The sequence below is a fragment of the Cydia splendana genome, chromosome 18 (genome assembly GCF_910591565.1).
Source record: "Cydia splendana chromosome 18, ilCydSple1.2, whole genome shotgun sequence".
Taxonomy (NCBI): domain Eukaryota; kingdom Metazoa; phylum Arthropoda; class Insecta; order Lepidoptera; family Tortricidae; genus Cydia; species Cydia splendana.
The window spans coordinates 8,855,627-8,871,150 of NC_085977.1; the positions used below are offsets into that span (position 1 = coordinate 8,855,627).

Consider the following 15,524-nt stretch of genomic DNA (forward strand, 5'->3'; position numbering starts at 1 on the left):
ATATTTTTTATACAAATTATAAACTCGGCCCGGTTTTCGCCATTGGCGGGCTTGGTCACTTTTTCTGTAGAATAGGTATGAAATTACCTAAGCAGATGACAAAAATATAAATAAATAAGAAACGACAATGTTTTGAGTTGTTTACCAATATTCTTCAAGCTTTTTGTCAAAGTACTAAATGAAAATGAAAGATTAATTAAATGTCTAGCCCTGGAACTACACAAACAAAGGTGTATCCATTCTTTTGAGATGAGCCATTTGCAGAAACTGCCAATAAAGCTCCTTAAGGATTTGCTGTCTTCGAACTTCTCTCCATTAGGAGGCTTTTAAAAAAGATAAACAATAGTCCTCAATGATCGTTGGCCTTGGCTCCACAAACACTGCACCGTGCGTGTGGTTGTGCGACCGCGGTGCCCATTTGTCAATTGATTCCCAATATAATGGAGGGTACATCGTTACATTGGAGCTGTCAGAGGCGGTCTCCCGCTCGGTATAGATTTCTGGCGGGTGTGAGTGAGGAGGCGCGGGTGTATCGAGCGCTGCGTGCGCAGCCACGTTGGTCTGCTCATCTCGCTCGCGCCACAGCCTCCGTCAATACTGCTTTCTCCGACGACCTACACAGCCTACGAGAAAGTTGCGTGCTATTTGATTATGCCACGCGTCTGTGTGGCCCCTTGTTTATATTGGGCTTGATGCCACTTTAAATTGATTAATTCCTTACGACGACACCTACGTTTCTTACAAGCTACTTAGATTATTTAGATTTGAATTGGACATTCGCAATTCAGTAACGACACTCGCAATTTTCCTGAAAAAAAAAATCGTGAGGAAACCGAATTAATCCCAATAAGTCTGGGTCGGTAGGTCAGATGGCAGTCGCATTCGTTAAAACTATGGAGCCTATGCCAATTCGTGGGATTAATTGCCAAGCGGACCTCATGTCCACATGAGCCGTCGGAAAACGTGAGGAAGATGTACACGCAATTTTCCTGGGATTAAATTAATGTTATCGCGGTACCTGGAAACAGTAATAATAGCTTTGTATTCGGAAATATAAATTATACTACTTTACTCTGTTATGAAAAGGCAAAACCATGAACTGGGTATAAATAGAATTAGATAGTAAGTACTAAACGAATATTACCATAACTAACTTATTACGTACGTTATTAATTACTATTGATGTCGATCATTCAATTATACTGTGTTTTATTTATTATACATAATTAATTTATTAGTAAGACTCAATAAGCTTGTATTAAGAAAACTGTACAAGAAGACAATATATTTTAAACCGATTCAAGTAGGTATTAAGCAGAAACAAAACATCAAAGACGACGATAGACGGCATAAGATGTGCACACAATGGAATCTATTAGGACAACCGTCGTTACTCAAGAAAACCCACGCGTTTGTGAAAGCGGCCTAAGAGAGTTTTCCACAACTCACTAACACCGATTCGCTGCTCGTGGCCACGCGAGTTTTCACGCACACACGCCTGCGTAGTGAAGTAAGCGGCTGAAACTAGGCGAGAGATCGCGAGAGAGAGCGACATCTCGCTTGCGCCCAGCCTCCCGTCCTATTTCAACAGGTTTCGCCTTTCAGCAGTTGCAGCGAGAAACGCGTGCCTCTGCCTCTAGTAACACAGCACAAACAGTTAGAGGAACACACGTCGCGTTCGGAAACTGAAAACACAGTTTCACTGACAGCGTGGACAACACCTGACATTCACCGCCGTCCTCCGACTTACGGTTGTTTATCGCATATTAGTAAGATGGGCTGACACGATTCGCGAGAGAGATAACTATTTTTAAATCCATATGGCCCGTAGCGGCGCGTGTTCAGTGGACGGTCGTAGTGCTCGAGAAAACCTCGCGATCCCGCGGTCCCGCGTCCGCGGAGCGTGTCAGTCGTCACGTGCGAAACATGAAAACTGTCAAACCTGACTGTGCCAAAAAGAATCATCAAATAAACCCTATATAGAAAATATGCTAATGTTATAATAAAGTGCGTCCGATGCGGTGGAAGGGATGATTGGAATGTAGTTATATAGTTTTGTGATGAAAGACATAGAAAGTTAGCAAGATGTAAATTTATGCATACTATCAATGTTTACCTCTTCAGTGTTGTGAATAACGATTAGTTTAAATTATTGTAGTGTACGGAGGAGCCGATATGGAGGGAAACTGCCGCAGAGTGGTCTTGCGGACGATGTGGAACTGACGGCGAAGCACCCGGTTGTGATAACATAGGATGTGTGGTTTCGGCCACCCTCTGCTCACGGACGTATCAATAATAATCAAGTCTGGTTGTAAAATCAATCCATAAGTTGTGATTAAAAGCTAGGAAAGCAAAGTAATACTGATATATGTACCTATATTGATAAATGATAACATGTTAAGAATTCGAGTACTTAATAGATACCTGTTCTGGTGTTCATGTTTCTACTTCTACTGTTAGCGATGTTACAAAGGTTGTCTGTGTTACATTTAGGACTCGATTTTTCCTGAATTTCGCTCGAGGTTGTGAATACTTATAATAAAGAACTGACGCAAAAACTTGCAAGCTCCATTATCATTGAGATGGCGAATGTGCTGGGTTGTTTTCAAAGTGATACAGTGAAAGTACTTGGACATAGATAAATTGTGTTTGTGATAAGGAGAGGAAATCAAAGCAACCTTAACTGGTTAGGTAAGTGTCTTGTGTGTTAGTATTCGATGTTTAACTCCAAGTTTTAACGATTTTCCTTCTGTGCTTAAGATTTATATAGGTATGCCATAGAATATGGTTTAAATAAAGGTCATTTCTCATGCTCTGAAAGAGGGTTTTAAAAGGTGTGAAGAAAATGATACGTTTCTGCACTAGAGCATTTTAGGTTCCAAGTACGATTTTATTATATTTTTTACGATAAGCAATTAAAATTTGGGTATGGATTTGGTATACAATTTCCATTCTGATATTTGACTCCCCATTTCATAAATAACGATACTTTTGCCTAAATTGTTAATTGAAACTACCCTAAAAAAATACAATAAAAAATTATACTTAGTCATGTTTAAAAAAAACACATACATTTTACTTTATCCTCGTATTCGAAATGCAAAAGTAGAGTGTTTAAGGTATCATTTCAGCCTCAGACTATTGGCGCTCGAACTACCTCGGCAGAAATGAGTGCCTTTCATCCCTATATATTGATGTACCCTTATTTTACCGTCAAATTTTTTGCAGAATTTTGTTATACAGTAAATTATTCATAGAATAATCGAATCGCACATTTTTGTTACAATTAATTCTGTTTCTTCGATTATACATTTCAAAGAAATATATTTTGTAACTTGATTAAAATTCAGAATATTTATTCAAACATTTTTAAATAAAATAAAAGACTGACTGTAGAATTATTATTAATTGAATATTATTTTGCGCGACACTACAGTTCACAGAATATTAATTTCAACAATTATTATTTTACTAAATTACCTTTCACATACTCGTAGTATTAATTGAAATTGCTAAAAAAGGAGTTTAGGTTAGTTTAGAGCTGCAACCCCTAAGAAAACGAACCGTTGCTGGAAAAGTGGGTTAGGTTAGGTTAGAACTGCGACCCCCAAGAAAACAAACTGTTGCCAGAAAAGTGGGTTAGGTTAGAACGGCAACCCCTCAAAACGAATTCCTTCCAGAGAAGCAGATTGCGTTAAATTAACGACTCAATAAATAAAATTCGACTAAATGACTTAAAACTTAAATTTTGGTAAACCGTATTTATAAGAAGTAACTTTTCTACAGATGGATTATTCTGTGAAATGAAATTACATGAACAAATTGTTCTTGAAACAAAACTAATGTTTAAAATTTTTGGTAAAACAACTAATCCGAACTAAAATTAATTGAAGTAAATATTCTGTGTAAAGCTTATTTTGCGATTTGAAATTACTTGAAAAATTTTCTGTGAAACGAAAATCTGCAGGAAAATCGCCGGCAAACCAAAGGTAAGCCCTATACTTACCTATATTTCTTAACTGGCACATATTTTATTTCTTCCGTTCTGTCGCATGCATGATTTATGTAGGTATAAAATTGTTAAACAAAACATCAAAAGTGACACAAACACTCGAAAATGTATAGGATATCAATACGACTTGATAATTTCGATTTCATATACATGGGAAAATTTCAGTTCCATTTAAAACGGACGGGCTCATTTAGACGGGTCATAAAACATACTTTAAAAATATTGTTATTCCACATGTGGACAACAGTTAACGGCTTGTGTGCATATAATTAATGATTTCCATCACACAGGACAATAGCAAAGGTTGATGTCCCTTTGAGTGAAGAGTTCAATGAATCAGAAAATAAGGTTATTTTATGTGGTTCCTGCACTTCCTGCCCAGAGATCCCAAAATCGGAACAATTGCGTCCTTAATTGAGGTAGAACCTTAAAGTTCCTTAAAAATACTTGGGCAGGATGAGGGTATGATCCAGATGCAATGCGTAATATGTGTAATATGCCAATTTTTTATATGTAGGTAGGTATTATGTAAAAGCAAGAAGGCAATGAAACGTAATGAAACAGTCATTTAATAAAATTATTTTATCATTTATCATTTGTAATAGGTATTATTTATGCGATTTAAGCGACCTGATAGCGACGCTATCGAGCTATAGTAGGTGCAAGGAAACAGTAAAGCTAGTTCTAGCTTTCTAGAATTGCATTGTTTTAGAATTCTCTTAAAAGCAATTTAGATTCCGCGTTTGAATAAAGTGTAGATTCTGGGAACAAAGAAAACAGGGAATAAAAGAATAGGTTCGCGCAATAGGTAACTCTTTTAGTTTATCCGATAGCTTGATAAACTTGACACATTACTGTACAAATGTACTTGGGTCTTACAGATATCGTTTCTCATTTCTACATTCCTACTTGGTTTTCTTACAACAAAGCTTGTAAATTTGACTGTGATATCACAATATAAGTTATGTTATCTTTGGCTTTCTATGAATAATGAATTCTAACAGAAATATCAGACAAAATTTACCCTTTGATTGCTTTGTCATCATGACCGTTACCGGTATAACCAAAAATCTAAATATCTCATACCATTTACAATATTTCTTTAATATTATAGAACATTATTTAGGTAAGGATAATGATCAATCACTTGATCAGGTTAGCTAAATTAACTGCTAAAATATACATAAATTAAAATAACCTTGATACCGAAATTGAATAGGTACCGGTTGATTTTTATGAAAAATATACCGGTATTCGGTCCCTGATGTCATGATCTATTATTAAAAACCGGACAATGCGAGTCGGACTCGCCCACCGAGGGTTCCGTACTTTTTAGTATTTGTTGTTATAGCGGCAACAAAAATACATCATCTGTGAAAATTTCAACTGTTTAGCTATCACGGTTCGTGAGATACAGCCTGGTGACAGACGGACGGACGGACGGACAGCGGAGTCTTAGTAATAGGGTCCCGTTTTACCCTTTGGGTACGGAACCCTAAAAACTAGCGTTTGTACCTATATAGCTACGACTACGACTACGTCATACAAATTATATATATTAAATGACGTTCAAACGTTCAACTACCTACATATAATGTAGGGTTGAGCTGTGTACTACATAGTTTGATAAACTATGTAGTTATTGTAGCGAGTTTGCACTTTTAAGAGCAGCGCTAGCCCTCGTGCACTTACCTATATAAAATATTTACCTAGGAAATATTTATCTGCGCCCCACTGACAGCAAAATCATATTAAGACCAACGGGCATAAATGAGACTTAAAGTCCAGAAGTTCCCTAGTAGTTAGTAAGAAGACATGTTTAGAAATACGTCTAGTTAGGAAAGAGTTTCATTAGATGGGTTATTTTAAAACGTTTTATTTATAGTGAAGCTTTTATAATATATGGATACATCTATAGCTAATTTATAAAGATATGAAAATTTAAATAAGAACTCAAATGTTAATCATGGATTGCTTGTTTTGAGCTAATTATTTTATTGTATATTAATTTTATTACCGAAGTAGACGAAATGAGCTAACAATTATTTAAATTATTCACCCGAACGTAAAGTGGGTTATTAACACTACGCGCTACGCGTCTTTGTTAAGAATATTGTATAAAGCACCATCAGTGCGCGTGAACTCCTAAATCTGTCAGCGATCCCTACGTAGGTATCACATACGTTACCGGACTTATATAAGCTATTAGATTAAATAAGATCTCAATGCTGATCATAGACTGCTTAAAATAAACTTGTAATTTTACCGATGTTGGTAGACGAGACGAGCAAACAATTATTTAAATTATTCACCCAAACGTAAAGTGAGTTATTAACACTACGCGCTACGCGTCTTTGTTCAGAATACATAAAGCACTCCTAAATCTCTCAGCGATCGGTACGTAGGTATCAATCACATACGTTACAGGATTTACATAAGCTATTAGATTAAATAAGATCTCAATGCTGATCATAGTCTGCTTAAAATAAACTTTTATCATTTTACCGATGTAGGTAAATTTTAGTCAAGCAAACAATTATTTGAATTATTCGCCCGAACGTTAAGTGGGTTATTAACATTACACGCTACGCGTCTTCCAGGCGTATTCTAATTTTAATAACAGGATATGAATTAGATTAGATCCATATCTAATCCAGATCGAATTCATATCCCTTTATTGAAATTAGAATGTGTTAAGAATAAATAAAGCACGCGTGTGAACTCCTAAATATGATGGCGTTCGCTAAGTATCGCATACATTACCGGACGTACAATAAGCTATTAGTTGGACACCGGCTCACCCACGATTAATTGATGCTTGATTGATGATCTATATCTATATTGAAATAATCGGGATCAGCACGGTATTCACCTAGGTACTTAAGATCGAGTAAAATCAGAAGGAAATAAATCTGGATCTGGCTTACGACCAGAGTGCTAATAGAAAACAATACTTGTTATTTAGATATTACGTAACAAAAGGTGTACAATTTCAACGACAATCTATCAATTTTACATTTCTGCTCTAAAATCGTTACCGGCCTCTTAAAGTGGTATAATGCTATCATTAAGTGTTAAAATGATTAAAGACCTATCAAACACATTTGCTGTACTTAATAATACTTTTTAATCAAGCCATCATTTGTATTGTTCCTTTTTAGGGTTCCGTACCCAAAGGGTAAAACGGGACCCTATTACTAAGACTTCGCTGTCCGTCCGTCCGTCCGTCCGTCCGTCCGTCCGTCCGTCCGTCCGTCCGTCCGTCCGTCTGTCACCAGGCTGTATCTCACGAACCGTGATAGCTAGACAGTTGAAATTTTCACAGATGATGTATTTCTGTTGCCGCTATAACAACAAATACTAAAAACAGAATAAAATAAAGATTTAAATGGGGCTCCCATACAACAAACGTGATTTTTGACCAAAGTTAAGCAACGTCGGGAGTGGTCAGTATTTGGATGGGTGACCGTTTTTTTTTTTGCTTTTTTTTTGTTTTTTTTTTGCATTATGGTACGGAACCCTTCGTGCGCGAGTCCGACTCGCACTTGCCCGGTTTTTTCTTTTAAAGAAAATTGAACCTATTTGATTTTTGACCATAATACTGAATTTCGACTAATACTTTTCGTTCCTTTTTAGGGTTCCGTACCCAAAGGGTAAAACGGGACCCTATTTTACTAAGACTCCGCTGTCCGTCCGTCCGTCTGTCACCAGGCTGTATCTCGTGATCTGTGATAGCTAGACAGCTGAAATTTTCACAGATGATGTATTTCTGTTGCCGCTATAACAACAAATACTAAAAACAGAATAAAATAAAGATTTAAGTGGGGCTCCCATACAACAAACGTGATTTTTGACCGAAGTTAACCAACGTCGGGCGGGGTCAGTACTTGGATGGGTGACCGTTTTTATAGATAATGGTACGGAACCCTTCGTGTGCGAGTCCGACTCGCACTTTCCCGGTTTTTGTTATTAATCACTACACCTTATAAAACAAAGTCCCCAGCGGCGTCTCTCTGTTTGTATGTTCACGATAAACTCTAAAACGAATGAACGGATTTTCATGCGGTTTTCACCTATCAATAGAATGATTCTTGAGGAAGGTTTAAGTGTATAATTTGTTAACCTGTGCGATGTCGGGGTGGGTCGCTAGTACGTTATCATCCTTATAAGCGAATAAGAATAATATACATTTTATCATCGAACGAATCGTTTGCTAGCTGCATGCCCGACAGTTGTCGAAGAGCCAAATCTTCCCGAGTAATCTACGACCGAGTGCCAAGGCGAATTCTATTGCTATGACACGGCGTCGGCGGCCTTCTATTGTCTCCGAGAGCGAGTTAATTCTCATGTATTAATATGCAAATAATTAATACCGTCTCTGCCGAGGATGATACATCTACACTATATAATTCTTGTGTGAACTTCCGAGACGTGTCGCTCTTAAGTGGTTCGGGGTTTTTATGGATTTTTTACTGTCTCACGTTTTACTGCCGATGCTGGTGAATTGTGTTTCTCCGCGTGCTTTCCGTATTCATCACTGTAGAGTGCGTTGAGTTTTTATAAAAAATATTTTTTTCCTATTATAATCTTAGTAAGTAATATAATATAATTGTGTCCAAGTACTAAACAAAAAGTAAAAAACACATTTCCTTGGATCCGAATGAAGCTCACCTGGATCTACCCTTAAATAAAATCCAGAGAGATATAGCCGACGTCAAACATATGTTTACACTTTGCACCTTAGCCCTTTGTGATAAGGCGAAAAAGTAAAAATATCTTTGAAGTCGACTGTACTTACTATTACTACCCGTTATTTATTACTAGTGGCTCTGTGAGCTGTAGACCTCGCGAGCAGAGCTTTAAATAACATGGTGCTAAGAGATTTAAATATAGTAAATTTAAAAAAAAACAATACGAAATTTATGTGTAAAAAAATACAAAAAGTTATAATATCCCAGCATACAATTACTGGGGATCGAACCCAGACCCTCTGTGCAAACCTTAGAGGATATAACCAACGGAGACGCCATGTCTAAAATTTTCGGTACAAAATAGTCTGCCGTTTTTTGCGGGGGAGGGGCACATCAAATGTATAGTACGTCATGTCAGATAAACGTCAGTCCATACATATGGTTGACATGTGGTTGACCATTGGCCGCCTATTTTCGACAGAGGGGAACGCCTGTTAATGGCGGCTCCATTGTTAATTACTCCGAGGTGCAAACAGAAAAAGCGAACGTTTACAAACTGAGCCAAATAGTTCTTATATGGGTTGACGAAATTTAGCTACTCCTTCTCAAATTAAAATTAGTTAAAATTAAATATCTCAATACCTCCGAAACCAGCGAAATAAATATTCTGAATTTTTGGCCATTTAATCTATAAACGTATCTCAAAAAGAAAACACTCGTATGGTACCGATATCACTATTTGTTTAGGCGCGAGCTATCACGACTCCGCCATTTAAAAAAAAATCAAAAAACCGGACGGACAAAAACATTTTATTTAGACATAGAATCCAGTCACAAAATTTCACGAGATTCGGTTAAGAATTGCGACCTGTAGAGGAGAACATCCGGACTTACAAAAGCAAAATGCTCCAGTCGAAACGTAGACCTTCGCTACGCTCCGGTCAAAAATAAGCCTTGTTTAAATAATAAATATCCAATTTTTACGGCATATAATCCAAAACAGGTTTTAAAGACATTTGTATACAGTAAGTACATTTATATTTGTAACTAACGAAACTCTTCACATTTTATTATTCGACCACGAGTTCTGCACTGACTGAAAAATATGTCAAGCCCAAATAAATAGGACACTAAATGCTCGTTTGTACAGTATATGCAAGTCAAGGCCAGTTGAGCGGAAAATCTGTATTCAGAACGAATATAAAAATAGTTGGGGAAGATTCGTCACCGCACCTAGCGACTGTCATGTAAGATGGCACTGCCTCGAGAACAATACGCGCCGACATATTTCTTACTTGGAAATTACTCATTGAAGATCTGGCTTTCAAAACTAGGTTTAGTCATATAGGGGCTAGGATCCCTGATGTTTATAGGGGGCCCTGATGTTTTATTGGTGAGAAGCAGCGTTGATGTTGCAGTATATGATTTAATGCGAATGTGGTTAGCGAGGCCTTACATTTTCAATTAATATAGTCGTAATAAGAGAGTGTTTCGATTACATATAGCTAGCTGCAGAATTGCATGCCACATTACGAATGGAATTTATTCATAAAGTGGCCACATGCACTTTTGCAGCTGGGTGTACCTTTTAGCGCCTATTTAAAGTTAAGAAATAGATATCCGCCAGCTCTGCTAGTCATACAGTTGCTAGTCATACACTTGAGTGTAATGTTAGAATTCTAAGTCTGTTAGCCTGTTTCATGTTATGTAGAGATGTGTATTTAATATGAAAATAAAGGATTTGTAAAGGAACATGTACCTATTAGTGGAACTGATTGCCGGGAATGTTGCCGTGATATTAAATTGGTCATTTTTTAACAGGACGACACGACAAGGGTACGGACTCTTCTCATTGTTTTAAAAAAAGTTGATATATTATGATGTACCTGCAGTACGGTATGGGTTAGGTACTGAATTATTTGACGGTACTAACTGTGACAAAAAGTATGAAAGTGTAGACTCACAATTATTTTTGCCACGGCATCCACTCTAATATAATATAATCTTTTAGTTTCTGCACCATACACTTCGCAATAACTTAATTATGATGTGTGCAGTAACTAAAATATATTTTAGTTTGTTTTCTTGGGCACTAATTAAGTGAACACATGTAGGTAATTTGTCTGGCTTCCGTTTACTCTTGTTTAGTTATAATTATGTGGTGTGGTTTACAGCCAAAATAAATCATATTTCATCAATCAACCATATTTTGAAGTTGTGCCAATTGAAGTAATTTAGCACAGGAATATCTACCTATTATTAGCTGAAACTATCTACCTATTATCATTTATTACCTGAAAGGCGTAAATTTTTAAGGAAATATGTATATAAAAAAAAATACAAATTAAAGGATGACTTACGTTAGACCGGCCCGTGTCCGGGACGGAGCTTCCGGCGCTTACTTTTCTATGATATGACAGGCGGTCACGTGATGCTTTCCATACAAAACGATGCGCCGGAAGCTCCGGCCCGGACACGGCCCGGTCTAACGTGAGTCATCCTTAAGACGTTGATCGTCATATATGACTATATTTTAGCTAACTTTTATAAAACAGAAACAAGAGTTCATAAATGAACATAATTAACTACGATCACGAGGCCTGTCCAGTAGATTTATTAACAGATATAAATAAAGCATCACCGCATGGATACCAAAAGTAGGTAAGTAAGCTATTTATTTTCCATTTACATAATGATGATAATCGGATGCTTATGAAATTATATTCAATTGGAAAAGGTATACTAATAAAAATATATCCATTGTCACACTATTTATTGGCGAAGCTAATTATTATTTATGTGCCAGTCATTTGTGGCACGAAGCGGTTTGAATAAAACACCTCATTTAGCACTTTCATCACCGTGGCACCGTTTGTACTCGTCACGAATATAACTAGGAGAGCTCGTAAAACTTTATAGCCCATAGTGAAAACTCCCTACGAGGTGATGAGTTTTATTTATCTAGTCACGGGGTTTTGTCTGGTGTGTTTTAACATCTCTGGAATTGTACGATTTGTTTTAAACGAGTAACCCCTATCACACTTTTCGTGTAAATAATGTTACGTGTAGGACTTCACTTGGGGGTAGGGTTTGCAATCCGGATCCGAAATGTATGAAATTATCCGGATCTGGATCCGGATCCGCGGATATTCCCGTACATTTCGGATCCGCCGTGCAAACCCTACTTGGGGGAGACTGACGATGACGTATATGAACCCATTTTTTTTTTGATGAGGTTTTATACCATTGACTGTGTATTTAAGTTTATTTATCTATGTACTTGTTTGCTAGAAACTACCAACGGCTGTAAACAGTCGGTGGGTATCAGTGTGCGCCAACAATAAAGTAAATTGCACCAACGCTGTAAAATGCAAAGTTACGAACTCAAACATTTGCACCAAGCTAAGCCGGCTTGCACATAAGATATCGTGTGCTCAGTAGCACAACGTCTCAAGTGATATTAGAGACAATAATACAATAGTCGTTTTGCAAAGGGTGATATTTTAGCATTCAGGCTAAGAGAGGGTTGATCATTGACGTCGAACGCCTTCTATCGTTCTTCTAGCTTGACAGTCAAATCGCAGGAGACATTACTCACTGGAGACCTCTATGAAACGTAGATTATATTTAGCGTCCGTGACGTATTTTGATAATCTATAATATTAATATAGATTAACTCAAGCAAACTAATTTCCAGCCGGTATCAAATTGTCTATTTAAATAAAATGGCCTGGCAGTGGCAATGTTACGTCCTTGATCAATAGTTGTGAAGATATACATGACTGAATAATATTTTACACAAAATAGAAAGAAAACCCGAACATATTATGGTGTTATTCACATGATGTCGCCCTTTGAATAAATATTTGGCCCTCGTTCAACATTTTACTATCTCCACGATCAATGCTTTGCAACATTTTGGCTCACTTCTATAAAAATGTATTTCGTAAACTGTGAAGTTTTTGATTTATGATAATAAAACAAACGAATGGAACGTCTTATTTAAATGTAATCGTTAATTTTAACATTACATTCTTGAGACTTATTGAAATAATATCTACAAAGCATCGCTTACTGAAATTTTATGTCTTGACAACAAAAGTGTCGTGATAAAGCTACGCTAAGCACGCAAATCAAGTCCCGAGGCTTTGTTCGTGAACTGAATCATAAAGCATCCGAAGGTGCGAAGGCTTCAGCAATACTCGTTTTACGAAACAAGTGCTTGCTCATTTTAATATTTCCAAGTTTCCCCAGCCGGGCGTCATTACGCGTCGGTGAAAGAAAGCGCAACGGGGGAAAGTGGGCCACGGGATCTCCCTCCAAATCCCGCGGGGACTTTGAATAGGACACGAACAACCTACCAGCCTATTGTTATATCTTTCCTACCTTCCACAACGGCTTCCCTGTTATATTTATGTATTTAGATGGATTTACTTGAACGTTCTATTGTTATTCGAAGATCACAGTTCTGTTGACAACGACTGATTCTAAAATATTATTAATATTCATAATGTAAAGATTAAGGTGTATCAAGTACTTACAGCATTTTACAAGATGCCTTTTTCGTATTTATAAATGTCCATAAACATGATGCATATATATCAAAAAAATATTCGCGCAGTTAATTTCTGCACAACCAACAGAACTGTTATACTGTAGAACTGTCGAATCGCTCGTGACGAGTACAAAAGCGACATGCGGAGTCGGCGTTAGCTCGTCTGAGTCAGGAGTTGCTCCATAAATCAGTACTTGTCAAACCACGTCGAACGCCCTTATAAATTACAGCCGACTGTACTGCTGGCCTATTTCATTTTACAAATTCTTGTAACTTTTGGAAATGACGTGGTAGCTTAATCCACTGATAAAAGGTCCGTATAAGTTTTAGTCTGAAGTTTTGGAAAGATCAGCTGCGTTGTTTGAATCATAAAGACAGAGATAGTAAATACGTTAGTGCAGTTGGCAGCAGATTTTTAGAGACCTTAGACTGAAAACTTTGTATGTACTAGGTAATAGGTATAAAAGCAAAGATTCGATTAGGTATTACTTGGGAACATTTTGGTTGTTGACTTCAAGGAGAGGTTAAAGAAGTTTGGTATCTGATTTGCCTATATTTATTTTGTATGGTTGCTTTATATTTTTCTACTTCTTTCCAATTTTTGTGTATTTTCCCCATTCCTTTTGTAATATAATTATGTTAATTAATATAATAATGAGATCCCCGAAATATATAAATAAATATATACATATCGAATACGGATGGTCTTAAAGGCGGTGGGCGCGTGGGGTAGTACGATAATGTATTACTTCACAGCTAAACCAGTATGCTACCATGCTACCAGTGCATGAAATAAACCTTAGGACTCGTTAACCATACTAGTGCCTACTATACTTCAGTACTAAATGTTTAAAAGAACTAATTGCTATGTTTAACTCAAGGCAGCGATATGAAAGTAAAAAGAAACCGTTTAAATCTTTATTCAAGTCAAACTAGGCCGGCTCCAACCCTACGCCTCTAACATGAGAAGATTTAGCCCTATATGGGACCGGCAACAAACTCAGAGGGACAAATCTTTTCAAAACAAGTTAAAACAACACATAACACATCATTTCTTTATTTCACAAAAGTAAGCTTCTAATGAAACATAAGAAATCAAAATAACACTTGAAATAAAACACTTAGCTAAATGGTTAAAGAACGCTGGATTTTATAAGCTATCAGAATAATCCTTTAGGTATAAGCCTTCAGGAACGTAGCGACCCATATAACCATTCCAGTCGCAGAATCACAAAGTGGTAACTAAATGTCAGATGTGTCGTAACAGAGTCCACACAATGTGTCTAGAATTGTTTCGAAACAAAGTGTCGTCGCCGTGTCTACACTTTTCCGTAACAAGGTGTCGACACATTTGTGTGCACTTTGCGTGCGGTTTGCGACTAAATCTGACAGCAAATTTGTGACAGCAAATGTCAATATAAAATACCTCTTGAAAACCAAGGTTTGTCAAACTACTATTAGTGTCTCGTGTGCTCGTAATTCTAGTAAGTCATCATGGGCAATGCAAATGATAATAATCGACCGAAACCATATAAACACTAGTGTCCGACCGAAGGTTCGGTTTCGGTTTCGGCCAGTTTCGGCCAAAAAATCATGTTTCGGCTGTAGTTTCGGTTTCGGCCAAAAAACGGCCGAACCTTTCGGCCGGGCCGAAACTTAGGAAATGGTACTTCGTACTATGAAACTAAACTATGTGACAAAGACCAAACGTTGGGGAATAAGTAGGACAACAATATTAATATGTACCTACATATTCTGATTCATGTATAGGTACAGAAATAAATTGGTTTATTATAAAACACAATTCCACTAATGAGGGCGCCACTAGACGGTCGACTCAGTCTTTAGAGGCTGTTAATACCTATAACGCGCACACTGTCTAATTGTATCGGAGTAAATGAGATAGCAATGTCGCATGTTATTGGGCCTGGGCAAGGGAATAATAAGAAAACTCATCATCTTCCTCGCGTAATCCCGGAATTTTTGCCACGGCTCATGGGGTCCAATTGACAACTAATCCCAAGAATTGGCGTAGGTACTAGTTTTTACGAAAGGGACTGCCATCAGACTGACCTTCGAACCCAAAGTGTAAACTAGGCCTTATCGGGACTAGTCCGGCTTCCTCACGATGTTTTTCCTTCACCGAAAAGCAAATAGTAAATATCAAATGATATTTCGTATATAAGTTCCGAAAATATTCATTGGTAAGAGCCGAGGTTGGTACCTGCGACCTTCGGATTGAAAGTCGCACGCTCTTACCGCTAGC

The 15,524-nt window shown here is 37.3% G+C and overlaps 1 protein-coding gene across 2 annotated transcripts in view; it reads left to right on the forward strand.

Moving 5' to 3' along the window:
• Positions 1 to 1,312: 1,312 nt before the first annotated feature.
• LOC134799522 (AF4/FMR2 family member lilli) overlaps positions 1,313 to 15,524 on the forward strand; it is a 287,646-nt gene continuing 273,434 nt past the window's right edge. Inside the window, exon 1 of one of the 2 annotated variants that reach the window (XM_063771941.1) lies at positions 1,313 to 2,691. The gene's annotated coding sequence lies outside the window, so the exon portion shown is untranslated. The remainder of the gene's footprint in view (positions 2,692 to 15,524) is intronic. The other variant, XM_063771942.1, reaches the window with a different exon arrangement.